Consider the following 15,485-nt stretch of genomic DNA (forward strand, 5'->3'; position numbering starts at 1 on the left):
ATTTCAAAACAGTTCAAGCAAATATCCAAAGAATTTCTCGTTGAAATAAAAATTTTGAACGGAGAAGGGTCGTTCGGCAGAAAGCCATATGTCGAACAAACCATTTAGTAATTTCGCCGAAAATGTCATTTAATCGAACGGTACATACGGCTGAAAATGTCGTCCGGCCGAACTGTTCCCTTGGCTGAAGGAATCTGTTGGCTGAATAGTTCCATTGGCCGAAATGGTCGTTTGACAGAAAGAGCCATTTAGCCGAAATGAACATCCGGCCGAAAGTGTCGGAGTGTTTCGCAAAAAGTTTATTATTATTTTTGTCTTTATTTGAGAGATTTTCTGCCCTTGGTTTAGGTTTAGCAGAAAGGTCATCTTCAGGCCAAATGGCTCTTTCTGCCGAACGACCGTTTCTATCAAACGGCATTTTCGGCTAAATGATCTATTCAGCAAAACGACATTTTTGGTCAAATGATCATTTTGGCCAAACGACAGTTTAAGCCTAAAGGCCTGCTGTGCCAAACAACTTTGTTTTCCAAATATTTTCGGTCAAATCTTTTTCGATTGAACAACTGTTCCGGACAAACGTTTGATTCCGCTTGGAATTCGGCTTACTGTGTTATTCGGCCAAGTGGCGTTTTATTGAATGACTTTCAACCAAACGATTGGAAAGCCTATTTGGCCGTAAGGTTTTTGCCCGAATAAACCATTAAATTAAAACTTATCTGGCCGAAAATGTCATTTGGCCGAAATGACCATACGGTCGAAAATGTCGTTCAGACGAACTGGTCATCGTTTGGCCAAATAGATCATTTGACTGAAAATACCGTTTGCCGAAATGGTCCTTGGGCCAAAAAAGTCATTTGACAGTAATGGTCGTCTGGCCATTTGGTCGCATGATCCATTCGGCTCTTTCTGTTAAACGACCATTACGACCAAACGGCAATTTCGGCCTGATGACTCATTCGGCCAAACGGCTATTGTTTTGTTCAACCATTTCGCCCGATATGTCTTTCCGTCTAATAATTTTCGGCCAAACGACTCTTTCCCAATTTTTAGTAATTTTCCGTAGAATTTTCGAAGGATTTCCCATAGAATTCCGAACGAATCCGTTAAAAATTCCTAAAAACCAAACCGCTTCCCGTAAAGTTTTTAAAATCAAATGTTGTAGCTCTGAAAAAATTTAGTGAAAATTTCGAGAAATTCCTTGTGGAAATTTTGAAGAGTTTTTCATACACGCAGAAGAATTTTGTACGTTCGAAATAACTATTTCTTTTGTTGCATCAAACAACGAGGATATTTTTAAATTTCAACACTGATTCATTGCTTTATTCAAACGAACTTTATTGCTGTTTCAATCCTGCATCGTATAATTGAAACAATAATAATATCGTTCTTATGACATCCACTTCATAATTCGAAAAAATTGTATAAACTGATCAACATAAATCATTCTGCACCATTCTGTCTACATGGAGCAGAGGCAGGGTTGTGTTGAATCATTATCATACGATAATGATTGGAATTATCAATTGATAACTTCTCGGTGTGAAAAGTAGGCGAGTTGTCGTTGGCGATAACTTTTCATTTTTTTTAATCCATTGATAATAAACACAAAATTATCATTTAAATGTAAACCTAACCAGAACTAATTTTATGTCAACAATGAAGTTTAATAAGATGTTTGGCATTGTATTTTGATGTTATGTGTAGAAAAAAGATCAAAAAGTAGCGGTAAATGCTTTAAATCGAGGCACAATTATCGAAAGATTCTTACTCGAGTTTTTACCAATTGATTATTTGGATATGTTATCGCGTGAGAGTGGTGTTCATCTTCGATTATTTGAAAATTTGATTTTTTCCGTTCCTGAGCAGATGTAAGGTGATTGACCGTCATGAAATCATGTAAGATTTCAAACGTTAATAGTGCCTTTATCTTTCAATGGATTTTTAAGATTTATAAATCAATCAATTCGCAAACTTTCCACAAACTTGCTAATTATATTAAAATTATTGATTATCAACGTCAAAGTATTGAAAATTTTAATTCCTGCACGCCCGATTAATATTTCAGAACCAACCAATCCCGTTCATGTATCCCCAACACGGATATCAGATTGATGTGAGGCACGCAGCTTTCGGCAAAATGGCCCAATTTAACCTGTGCACATATGAGCCGTGTCACAAACAAGCTAAAATGTGTAAAACGAGTTGGAATACATCATCAGCACCGAAGCCTATCCTCTTCATTGGAGCTCTCTCAACTAAGGCATCTCAATTCAGTAATCAGTGTTGCTTCAACAACCATTTTAGGGTCTTGTTTTGCAGAAACGCATCAAACCGCTGAGCTAAAGATTTTCCTTAGCAAAAATAGTTTGAGTAAATTCCATATATCCACCATAAGATGTCTTCACTTTATATTAAAAAAGGAATATTATTATTAATTGTGAATATCCTCGCTTTAAGTGACAAAATACCGTGGAAAAAAGGCAATGCAATTCTATTGAATACTAAATAGATGCAAGTTAGCGTGTTTACTTTCTCGTGTCGTGTCCGTTATAGAATACAAAGCTTCCCGAGCTAACCCCATCAAACGGTACCATCATACCGAGCATGTAACCCCACACAAAATAATGCCCATGAGTAGAGAGGAGAATTCCTCCGCGGCTCTTGTCGCGTTGATAAGAGAACACCATTCTCGAGGAGACCTCTTCCATGCCTTACCCGCGTTCGATTTCTGGCGCTGCTGGCTGGCTGACTGTCTGTCGCTGCGGTTTATTGTGTTGGTCTGGCCCCCGACTCGATGCGATGCTCCGCAGGAACAAACGACAAAGAATGAAAGAAGCAAGACGACGACGACGACTCCAAAGCGAAATCACTTTGATCAGTGCAGCAATTCAAGAGCACAACACACCGAATTGGCTACACCTCCGTTTGATCCCGATGGCGCGGCGACGACGGTTTGATTTCTGCACTTTGGCGCAACCTTCTTCGACTGTGGGATTTAAGGGGAAGCTCAGTGGCGCGACCGATAAAATGCACCTTGGCGCGCTTCCCGATTTTTTAGAATTTTTAGGAAAGGAATTTCAAAAATCTAAACAAATCACCTTCTTTGTTAGATCCTAAGGCTAATTTACGTTAAAAAATATTTTCGATATATGAAAATTTGGGAAAACTGGACTCTCGACAAAATGGAAATTTTGACCGAAAAAAGTATCCCCGGACCGACTAGTTTTATGTTTGCACAACATTCTCGGCCAGATATACCAAATTTCCCGATGAAATTTTATGTCCGTTGCATTCTGCTACTCACAACGATTCGATTGGTATATAAATTTTACCATATTCCATGGAAAATGTCGAAATTAGAAGCATTTTCCTGAAAGATTGTTGAAAATTTTCATCTCTCACCGCTGATAAACGATGATCGCGCGATGGCGAACACAAAGCCACGCATAGAACAAAAAAGATCTAAAATATTACAAAAGATTTGCCTTGCCTCTATATCAGCGAGAGCTGACAGAGCATTAGATCGCCTACCCGGAAGCATAGTGCGTCTCGAATCAAAAAGAGTTGTGTAAAATATTGCACCAAGCGGTGATGTGGAGGTGATATGCGCAATGAGGCCTCAGGGCGTATCCTGTTAGCGATAATGTATTTTTTATTTTGGAGTAGTACAATGTCTTTGACCAAATCTGCAGAGGACAAAGACAACACTGGATTGTATTTTATATGCACCAAGTATAATGAAGTATTTTTTTGTGTGAGCGGTTATTTGTAAATTCCAGAAGCAAAACTGAAATCATGTTAACATATTGTCATTTTTATACAGAAAAATTGACAACTTATAAATGTTTATCTCATTATCATGAACCGATTATTTTAGAAGCGCGACAGGCAATCATTACTACATACATACTATTGTTTTGCCGTTCCGGAAATTTGCATGTTGCGAGATGAGTTTATCATAGCAAGAAAGGGCAATGTTGTTGTCATTGGTAATGTTTCAGTTTCACATTTGCTGATGCTCTGTAAATGAATCATGAATCTGACTGAGTCACTCATGTGTCTTGAGATACAGAAGCCCAACGTAAAAGATTTCCATCCTTTTCGGCCGCTCGCTCTACCCTTGACCTGGGCCTAAGTCAGATTCCTGTCGACTTCCTTCATTTCTTTATCGAGGCTTCGTCGCTACGAGCCTCTGGATCTGCCTCTGCTGCAATGTCTTGCTGAATTCCAGTTCACCACCTGATTTCAGATTTCGTCGCCGCTTTTTCGTAATGTGTGGCCGACCCACCTCCATTTCCCAACAAACAATTTTAACTGAACAAAGCTAGTTTTTTAGCTGAGGAAGACTATTTTTGGTCATATAAGCGCTTTACCCACCTGCAATGTTTGTTGGGTTACGCTCTAGAATTCCTGTTGATATTGGTTTTTGAAAGCATTGTCGATGAAGGTCCGAATTCTAAAACGTAGACATCGGTTGAGGAATACTTGTAATTTATGTGTGGTGAAATTTAGTGGATTGGCTAATACCTTCTTGATCTGTACTCCTTTGTCAAATGGTTCCACCACCCGACGCCTCCTGTCTGCAAGATATTGAAAGTTTTCGATCTCCTCTACTGCTTGCCCGGTTTCTGTAAAGTTGGAGGGGTTGTTGATTTTGATTTTGTTGACTTGTGAGACCTGCTGTAAACAAGCATTCGGACAGGTCGTTCTGCTTCTCTGCATACCAGAGCAGCGTTGCGCTAGTAGAGTAACATCATCCGGTGCTTCATAGTAAGAGGATGTCAGAGCAGCCCACGGTTCGGTACACGATCAATTACCCCCACTATAATCTCGTCGACAACGATGAGGATTATTGGCGGAGATGGTATACACACATCATTGCCTCACTCCAGCGACTACCCGATTTGGGCTTGACAGGGCTCCGTTATTAGGGAATAATTCTCAGCCGAGACCGAGATAGGTTTTACTTACACGAGAGACCAAGCCTTGAAAAAAGTCGGAACGTTTTTCCCAAATCGCTGTATCTAAACCGTTAGTAAACCGATTTGAATAATTTCGGGAGTCATAAATTTTCCCGCCCACCAAGATTTGTCTGAGACGTTGAGACCTCCGATCAGATCAAAAATGACCTCTTGATTCCTCAAAACATCAAAGCAAGTCCTAATTTTCATGCAAATTGCATGGTAGGTGTTCACAAGGTCTTCAACTCGATGTTTATGTTGATATACGAGAAATGACGGTTTCGGAAGGTTGTGTTCTATTATTGTCAGAGGGTTTTTGTTGACCAAATTTTATGGAATTCGGCCAAAATAGTCTTTGATATGCAAAAAATGTTTAGGCCAAATTAGAAAATAGAAAACCCCCTGACAATAATAGAACAAAACATGCCGAAGCCGACATTTTCCCTATGTAAGATATTTTAGAATCCGTAAGATTGTTAAAGTTGTTTTCTTCTACAAATTTGTTCAAGAGGTCAAAACGAAGCTGTCGCAGATCATATTATTTTGGAAGTCATCCGCTTGGCAGAGCTAGTTTTTATGTCAATACTCGCTGGGTTGGATATTGTGGAATCCGTGAGATTTAGAAAGTTGCCTTCTACAAATTTGATCAAGAGGTCAAAACGAAGCTATTGCAAATCATATTATTTCATAGCTCATCCGCTTGGTGGCGCCAGTGTACATGGGAATAAGCGTTTGGTTGGATATTGTGGAATCCCTAAGAATTAGAAAGTTGCCATCTTCTACAAATTTGTTATGGAGGAAAAAAAGAAACTGTTGCAGATCATATTATTTTGGAACTCATCCGTTTGGCGGCAGAGCTTTAAATAATCGAATATTTTTGGTGAAGCTCATCGGCCTTCTTTGTCACCCTCACTTCGTAACATATTCATATTCGGCTGAACACTCACAATTTCCGATCCAATATATGTCAGTGAGTATTTATTTAGATTTCGTAAATTAATCAATTACTGTAAAATATGATGTTTTAAACAATAACCTACTTAGATCTGACCCCGGAGTTCAACTGAGGGACATTTTTGCACTGAAAGTAAATATAAACAAGGCTAATTATGTTTTCTTCGAACGCAGTGACCATTCTCAGTAAGAATCATATGAATAATATGTGGAGAAAAAAACTAAGTAAGTCATTCTATGTTTTGAATAATCATTCGACGTTTTTCAATATTCGGGCCGAAGTTGTTTCACGAATGTGAATTTTTTATGCTCTGCTTGGTGGAGCTAATGTATGTGAAAATAAGCGTTGGGTTAGATATCGTGGAATACAAAAGATTTAGAAAGTTGCCGTCTTCTAAAAATTTGTTCAAGAGTTCAAAACGAAACTGTCGAAGATCATATTGTTTTGAAAGTCCTCCGCTTGGCGGCGCAAGTGATTATCAATACTCGATTCGTTTTGACCAATATCCAAGCTCCTTTGGTATATCTTCCAAAAATACCTCTGGAAATACCTCCGAAAGCTTAGCTGGAAATTCAACCAGAAGTTCCTTTGTGAATTCCTCTGGAAGTTCTTCAGATAACTCCTTCGGTAGTACACACAGAAGTTCTTCGAAAGTTCCTACGGAAGTTCCTTCGGAAGTCCTTACGAAAGTTTATATTGAAGTTTCGATGGATGTTCATAAGAAAGTTTCTTCGGGAATTCCTCCGAAAGTTTTTTCACGAATTCACCCGAGAATTTCTACGGAAGTTCCTTTGGATGTTCCTTACGGATGTTTCTTTAGAAAGTTCCTACGGAAATGCATTCGGAAGCTCCTCCGGGAATTCCTTCGGAAGTTCTTTCGGAAATTCCTCTAGAGTCCTTCGGGAATTCGTCCAGGAGTTTCTTTTGGAGTTCCTCTGGAAGTTCCTTCGAGAATTCCTCCGGTAGTTCCTTTGGAAACTCATATGGGAAAATCTGGAGGAGTATATCCGGGAATTCCTCTGGATGTTTCTTCGGGAATTATTTCGGAAGCTCCTTCGGAAATGCCTCTGGAAGATTTTTCAGAAAATCCTTCGAGAATTTCTACCGAAGCTCTTTCGGAAGTTCGTTACGGGAGTTTCTTCAGGAAGTTCCTTCATGAATTCTTTCGGAAGTATCATCGGGAATTCCTTTGGAAGTCCCTTTAGGAATTCCTCCGGAAGCTAGTTCGGGAATTCATCTGGAAGTACCTTCGAGAATTCCTCCGGAAGTTCCTTCAGGAATTCCTCCGGAAGTAACTTCGGCAAATTCCTCCGTAAGTTCCTACATGAATTCCTCCGAAAGTTCTTTCAGGAATTCCTTCGGAAGTTCCTTAAGGAATTCCTCCGAAAGTTCCTTCAGGAATTCTTTCGGAAGTTCCTTCAGGAATTCCTCCGGAAGTTCCTTCAGGAATTCCTCCGGAAGTTCCTTCAGGAATTCCTCCGGAAGTTCCTTCAGGAATTCCTCCAGAAGTTCCTTCCGGAATGCCTCCAGAAGTTCCTTCAGGAATTCCTCCAGAAGTTCCTTCAGGAATTCCTCCAGAAGTTCCTTCGGAATTCCTCCGGAAGTTCCTTCGGGAATACCTCCGAAAGTTTTTTCGGGAATACCTCCGGAAGTTCTTTCGGGAATTCCTCCGGAAGTTACTTCGGGAATTCCTCCGGAAGTTCCTTCGGGAATTCCTCCGGAAGTTCCTTCGGGGATTCCTCCGGGAGTTCCTTCGGGAATTCCTCCGGAAGTTCCTTCGGGAATTCCTCCGGATGTGTCTTCAGCAATTCCTCCGGAAGTTTCTTCAGGATTTCCTCCGGAAGTTCCTTCGGGAATTCTTTCGGATGTTCATTCGGGAATTCTTTCTGGAACTCCTTTGGGAAATATTTCAGAAGTTCCTTCATGAATTCTTTCGAAAGTTCCTCCGTGAATTCTTTCGAGAGTTCCTTCAGGAATTCCCACGAAAGTTCCATCATGAATTCCTCCGGAAGATCCTTCAGGAATTCCTCCGGGAGTTCCTTCAGAAATTCATCCGGAAGTTCCATCAGAAATTCCTCGGGAAATTCCATCAGGAATTCCTCCGGAAGTTCCATCTGGAATTCCTCCGGAAGTTCCATCAAGAATTCCTCTGCAGGTTTCATCAGGAATTCCTCCGAAGGTTCCATCAGGAATTCCTCCGGAGGTTCCATTAGGAATTCCTCCGGAAGATCCATCAGGAATTCCTCCGGAAGTTCCATCAGGAATTCCTCTGGAAGTTCCATCAGGAATTCATCCAGAAGTTCCTTTAGGAATTCCTTCGGAAGCTCCTTCAGGAATTCCTCTGGAAGTTCCTTCAGGAATTCCTTCGAAAGTTCCTTCGGGAATTCCTCCGGAGGTTCCATCAGGAATTCCTCCGGAGGTTGCATCAAAAAGTCCTCCGGAAGTTACATCAGAAATTCCTCCGGAAGTTCCATCAGGAATTCTTCCGGAAGTTCCTTTGGGAATTCCTCCGGAAGTTCCTTAGGAATTCCTCTGGAAGTTCCTTCAGGAATTCCTCTGGAAGTTCCTTCAGGAATTCCTCTGGAAGTTCCTTCAGGAATTCCTCTTCAGGAATTCGTCGGGAAGTTCCTTCAGGAATTTCTCCGGAAGTTGCTTCAGGAGTTCCTCCGGAAGTTCCTTCAGGAATTCCTCCGAAAGTTCCTTGAGGAATTCCTCCGGAAGTTCCTTCAGGAATTTCTCCGGAAGTTCCTTCAGGAATTCCTCCGGAGGTTCCATCAAGAATTCCTCCAGAGGTTCCATCAGGAATTCCTCCGGAGGTTTCATCAGAAATTCCTCCGGAAGTTCCATCAGGAATTCCTCCAAAAGTTCCATCAGGAATTCCTCCGGAGGTTACATCAGGAATTCCTCCGGAAGTTCCATCAGGAATTCCTCCAGAAGTTCCATCAGGAATTCCTCCGGAAGTTCCTTTGGGAATTCCTCCGGAAGTTCCTTTAGGAATTCCTCTGGAAGTTCCTTCAGGAATTCCTCTGGAAGTTCCTTCAGGAATTCGTCGGGAAGTTCCTTCAGGAATTTCTCCGGAAGTTGCTTCAGGAGTTCCTCCGGAAGTTCCTTCAGGAATTCCTCCGAAAGTTCCTTGAGGAATTCCTCCGGAAGTTCCTTCAGGAATTTCTCCGGAAGTTCCTTCAGGAATTCCTCCGGAGGTTCCATCAAGAATTCCTCCAGAGGTTCCATCAGGAATTCCTCCGGAAGTTCCATCAGGAATTCCTCCAAAAGTTCCATCAGGAATTCCTCCGGAAGATCCTTCAGGAATTCCTCTGGAAGTTCCTTCAGGAATTTCTCTAGAAGTTCCTTCAGGAATTCCTCCGGAATTTTCTTCGGGAATCCCTCCGGAAGTTCCTCCAGGAATTCATCCGGAAATTATTTCAGGAATTCCTCCGAAAGTTCCTTCAGGAATTTTTCCTGAAGTTCCTTCGTGAATTTCTCCGGAAGTTCCTTCAGGAATTCCTCCGGAAGTTCCTTCGGGAATTCCTCCGTCAGTTTCTTCAGCAATTCCTCCGGAAGCTCCTTCGGGAATTTTTTCGGATGTTCATTCGGGAATTCTTTCAGGAGTTTCTTCGGGAATTCTTTCAAAAATTCCTTCGGGAATTCTTTCGGAAGTTCCTTCGTGAATTTCTTCGGAAGTTCCTTCGGGAATTCTTTCGGATGTTCATTCGGGAATTCTTTCAGGAGTTCCATCGGGAATTTTTTCAGAAGTTTCTTCGAGAATTCTTTCGGAAGTTCCTTCGTGAATTTTTTCGGAAGTATCTTTATAAGTTTCTCCGGAAGTTCTTTCAGGAATTTATAGGGAAGTTGCTTCATGATGGAACCTCTGGAGGCACTCCCAAAGAAAATACCGGAGAAATTTCCGAAGAAACCTCTACAGAAATTCTAGGAACTTCCGAAGAAGTGCTCGGAGGAAATTCCGGAGGAATTCGCGAACGAACTTAGAAGAAACGTCCGGAGGAATTTCTGAAGCAACTTATGTAGGAACTACCAAAGAAATTGCCCTAGGAACTTCCGTGAGAATTTCTAAAGAAATCTCTGTCCGAAGGAATTTTATAGGAATTTTGAAAGGAACTTATGAAGGAAATCTTGAAAGAAATTCTAGAGCAATTGTAGATGAAACTTCCGGACGAATTCCCGAAGGAACTTCCGAAAGATCTTCTGGAACTTCCAAAGGAATTGCCGAAGGAACTTCCGGAGGCATTCCCGAAAGAAGTTCCGAAAAAATCTCCGAAGGATCTTACGGAGATATCCCTGAAAAACTGGCGGAGAAATTCCCGCAGGAACTTTTGTGTGATCTTTCGTAGCAAATTCCGAAGGAACTTCCAGAGAAACTTCCGTAGGTGCATTTGAAGGAATTCTCCATGGAACTTCCGGAAATATTCACGAAAGAACTTCCGAACCATTTCCGTAGATACGGAGGAATTCCAAAAGGAGCTTCCAGAGGAATTCTCGAAGAAACTTCCAGAGGAATTCCCAAAAGAATTTCTGGAAGAATTTTCGAAAAAACTTTCGGATGAATTCCAGAAGGAACTTCCGTAGGGACCTTCGTCGGGATTTCTGTAGGAACCAACGATGGAACTGCTTTAGGAGCTTCCGAAGGTGCTTCAATAAAAACTTCCTAAGGAGCTTCCATAGAAACTTCGGGAGGAACTTTCATAGAAATTTTCAAAGAAACCTACTTCCGGAGGAAATTCCGTAGGAACTTCCGGAGGAACTTCCGTAGGAACTTCCGGAGGAACTTCCGTAGGAACTTCCGGAGGAACTTCCGTAGGAACTTCCGGAGGAACTTCCGTAGGAACTTCCGGAGGAACTTCCGTAGGAACTTCCGGAGGAACTTCCGGAGGAACTTCCGTAGGAACTTCCGGAGGAACTTCCGTAGGAACTTCCGGAGGAACTTCCGTAGGAACTTCCGGAGGAACTTCCCTAGGAACTTCCGGAGGAACTTCCGTAGGAACTTCCGCAGGAACTCCCTCTGGAACTTCCGTAGGAACTTCCGGAGGAACTTCCGTAGGAACTTCCGGAGGAACTTCCGTAGGAACTTCCGGAGGAACTTCCGTAGGAACTTCCGGAGGCACTTCCGTAGGAACTTCCGGAGGAACTTCCGTAGGAACTTCCGGAGGAACTTCCGTAGGAACTTCCGTAGGAACTTCCGGAGGAACTTCCGTAGGAACTTCCGGAGGAACTTCCGTAGGAACTTCCGGAGGAACTTCCGTAGGAACTTCCGGAGGAACTTCCGTAGGAACTTCCGGAGGAACTTCCGTAGGAACTTCCGGAGGAACTTCCGTAGGAACTTCCGGAGGAACTTCCGTAGACATCCGGAGGAACTTCCGTAGGAACTTCCTTAGGAACTTCCGGGGGAATTTCCGTAGGAACTTCCGGGGGAATTTCCGTAGGAACTTCCGGGGGAATTTCCGTAGGAACTTCCGGGGGAATTTCCGTAGGAACTTCCGGGGGAATTTCCGTAGGAACTTCCGGGGGAATTTCCGTAGGAACTTCCGGAAGAACTTCCGTAGGAACTTCCGGAGGAACTTCCGTAGGAACTTCCGGAGGAACTTCCGTAGGAACTTCCGGAGGAACTTCCGTAGGAACTTCCGGAGGAACTTCCGTAGGAACTTCCGGAGAAACTTCCGGAGGAACTTCCGTAGGAACTTCCGGAGGAACTTCCGTAGGAACTTCCGGAGGAACTTCCGTAGGAACTTCCGGAGGAACTTCCGTAGGAACTTCCGGAGGAACTTCCGTAGGAACTTCCGGAGGAACTTCCGTAGGAACTTCCGGAGGAACTTCCGTAAGAACTTCCGGAGGAACTTCCGTAGGAACTTCCGGAGGAACTTCCGTAGGAACTTCCGGAGGAACTTCCGTAGGAACTTCCGGAGGAACTTCCGTAGGAACTTCCGGAGGAACTTCCGTAGGAACTTCCGGAGGAACTTCCGTAGGAACTTCCGGAGGAACTTCCGTAGGAACTTCCGGAGGAACTTCCGTAAGAACTTCCGGAGGAACTTCCGTAAGAACTTCCGGAGGAACTTCCAAGGAACTTCCGGAGGAACTTCCAAGGAACTTCCGGAGGAACTTCCGGAGGAACTTCCGGAGGAACTTCCGGAGCAACTTCCGGAGGTACTTCCGGCAGAACTTCCGGAGAAACTTCCGGCAGAACTTCCGGAGGAACTTCCGGCTGAACTTCCGACGGAACTTCCGGAGGAACTTCCAGAGCAACTTCTGAAGGAACTTCCTGAGCAACTTCCGTAAGAACTTCCAGAGGAACTTCCGAGTAAACTTCCGGAGCAACTTCCGGGAAAACTTCCGGAAGAACTTCCGGAGGAACTTCCGGAGGAACTTCCGTAGAAACTTCCGGAGTAACTTCCGGAGGAACTTTCGTAGGAACTTTCGTAGGAGCTTCCGGAGGAACTTCCGTAGGAGCTTCCGGAGGAACTTCCGTAGGAACTTCCGTAGGAACTTCCGGAGGAACTTCCGTAGGAACTTCCGGAGGAACTTCCGGAGGAACTTCCTGAGGAACTTCCGTAGGAACTTCCGGAGGAACTTCCGTAGGAACTTCCGGAGGAACTTCCGTAGGAACTTCCGGAGGAACTTCCGTAGGAACTTCCGGAGGAACTTCCGTAGGAACTTCCGGAGGAACTTCCGTAGGAACTTCCGGAGGAACTTCCGTAGGAACTTCAAGAGGAACTTCCGGAGGAATTCGTGAAGGATTTTCCGAAGGAATTCGTGGAATGACTTCCAGAGGAATTCGTGGAATGACTTCCAGAGGAATTCGTGAAGGAGCTTCCGGAGGAATTTCTGAAGGAACTTCCGGAAGAAAACTCGGTTGAACTTGCGTAGAAACTGCCGAAGGAAGTTCTACAGGAATTCACAATGGTATTCCCAGATGAACTACTGGAGGTATTGCCAGAGGAGTTTACGACGGAATTCTTAAAAAACTTCCGGTGGAACTCCCGGTGGAATTTCCAAAGGATTGTCAGGAGAAAATCTTGAAGGAACTTCCGTAAGAATTCCCGCAGGAGTTTTAGTAGAAATTCCCGAAGAAACTTCCGGAGGAATTCTAAAAGGAGCTCCCGGAGAAATTCCAAAATGAACTCCAGAAGGAATTTTCGGAGGAATTACAAGAGGAACTTCTGGCAGAATTCCAAAGGAATCCAAGAGAAAAAGGAGGAATTCCAAAAGGAACTTCCGAAAGAATTCCAAAAGGAATTTCCTGAGGATTTCTAAGAGGAACTTCCGGAGGAATTCCAAAAGGAACTCCCAAAGGAATTTCAAAAGGAACTTACTGAGGAATCCCAAAGAAGTTTTTGAAAGAATTCCAAAAGGAACTTTCGAAGGAATTGCTAAAGGAGCTTGTGGAAGAATTCCAAAAGGAACTTGTGGAAAAAATCCTGAAGAACTTCCGGAGGAATTTCAAAAGGAACTTCCGGAGGAATTTCAAAAGGAACTTCCGGAGGAATTTCAAAAGGAACTTCCGGAGGAATTTCAAAAGGAACTTCCGGAGGAATTTCAAAAGGAACTTCCGTAGCAACGTCCGAAAAAAAACTTCCTTAGGAAACGTCTACGGAAGTTTTCACTGAAATTCATACGGAAGTTCCTTCGAGAATTCTTCCAGAAGTTTTTTCGGGAATACCTCAGAATGATTCTGAGATGTTCCTTCGGAAGAAGAATTTCTTCGGAACTTCCTACGGAAGTTCCTCCTAAAATTTCTACGAAAGTTCCTACAGGAAATCTTTCTGAAGTTCCTTCGGGAATTTCTTCGAGAATTCGCCCGAAAGTTTCATCGGAAGTACCCACGGAAGTTTTTTCGGAAGTTCCTACGGGTGTTTCTTTGAAGTTCCTTTTGAAGTTCCTGAAATTCCTTTGGAAGTTCCTACGGAAGTTCCTTTGGAAGTTTCTTCGGATATTCATATGGAAGATCTCATGGAAGTTCCTACGGAAGTTCCCTCTGAAGTTCTTTTGGAAATTTCTAAGGAAATTCCTTCGGAGATCCTACCGAATACCGAATATTCTCTAGTATTTCGAATGGTTTATACGGGGGTTTATAACGTTCTTACGGTCTATTGGGAATGGAAAGGTATTGATAAAGCAATCACTCGCCCACTGCAAGCCGAGAACATCTCTGGACTCGCCCCAAGTTCATGTGAAATTTTATTGGAATCCGAGGGTTAGGTTCTGTGACAGAGGTTTGTCTTGGTTATTTGGTTCCCAATAAGATAGTAATCGATGAGTAGTATCGTCAAATTGGACGCCGTAACGAGTTTTCTTGATCACTTCAAAATCTAACAGTTACCTGTTATTAGTCAAGTTGTAGGAATAGTATAGAAGATGAAAACGGTATGAAGGACGTTTTCCAGTTTTAGCGATTACTAGAATATAAGACATATATTGAAAGATACAAAGTAGCGCTGCTCTGATTCACTGCCATGCATCGATGTGCACTTAAGCGAACTTGAAATCTGTTTGCCCTTTTTTAAAACACTATTGAAATAGCGAACATGAAATCTTATTGAATTGTCAATGCGTAAAATGCGAACTCTTGGCGCGCAGATAGAATACAAAAACCAACCCAATTGAGTATTCGCAACCACGCTGCTCTGCTTCACTTGCGCCGTAGTGTACTTTGCGAACATAAAATATAATTGAATTGTCAATGCGTAAAATGCGAACTCTTGGCGCGCAGATAGAATACAAAAACCAACCCGATTGAATAGTCGCAACCACGCTGCTCTGCTTCACTTGCGCCGCAGTGTACTTTGCGAACATGAAATCTAATTGAATTGTCAATGCGTAAAATGCGAACACTTGGCGCGCAGATAGAATACAAAAAACAACCCAATTGAATATTCGCAACCACGCTGCTCTGCTTCACTTCCGCCGCAGTGTACTTTGCGAACATGAAATCTAATTGAATTGTCAATGCGTAAAATGCGAACTCTTGGTGCGCAGATAGAATACAAAAACTAACCCAATTGAATAGTCGCAGCCACGCTGCTCTGCTTCACTTCCGCCGCAGTGTACTTTGCGAACATGAAATCTAATTGAATTGTCAATGCGTAAAATGCGAACTCTTGGCGCGCAGATAGAATACAAAAACTAACCCAATTGAATAGTCGCAGCCACGCTGCTCTGCTTCACTTCCGCCGCAGTGTACTTTGCGAACATGAAATCTAATTGAATTGTCAATGCGTAAAATGCGAACTCTTGGCGCGCAGATAGAATACAAAAACTAACCCAATTGAATAGTCGCAGCCACGCTGCTCTGCTTCACTTCCGCCGCAGTGTACTTTGCGAACATGAAATCTTATTGAATTGTCAATGCGTAAAATGCGAACTCTTGGCGCGCAGATAGAATACAAAAACTAACCCATTGAATAGTCGCAGCCACGCTGCTCTGCTTCACTTCCGCCGCAGTGTACTTTGCGAACATGAAATCTAATTGAATTGTCAATGCGTAAAATGCGAACTCTTGGCGCGCAGATAGAATACTAACCCAATTGAATAGTCGCAGCCACGCTGTTTGCTTCACTTCC

General features: G+C 42.9%; 1 protein-coding gene across 4 annotated transcripts in view; it reads right to left on the minus strand.

Annotated features, from left to right (window-relative positions):
• Positions 1 to 15,485, minus strand: part of LOC134207863 (calcium/calmodulin-dependent protein kinase type II alpha chain) — a 186,871-nt gene that overhangs the window by 56,363 nt on the left and 115,023 nt on the right. For 2 of the 4 annotated variants that reach the window (XM_062683817.1, XM_062683814.1), the window contains exon 2: positions 2,716 to 2,986. The exons of the other annotated variants lie outside the window; for them this stretch is intronic. The gene's annotated coding sequence lies outside the window, so the exon portion shown is untranslated. The remainder of the gene's footprint in view (positions 1 to 2,715; positions 2,987 to 15,485) is intronic. 4 annotated transcript variants of the gene reach the window in all.

This window comes from Armigeres subalbatus, chromosome 1 (genome assembly GCF_024139115.2).
Source record: "Armigeres subalbatus isolate Guangzhou_Male chromosome 1, GZ_Asu_2, whole genome shotgun sequence".
In the NCBI taxonomy this organism is placed as follows: Eukaryota; Metazoa; Arthropoda; class Insecta; order Diptera; family Culicidae; genus Armigeres; species Armigeres subalbatus.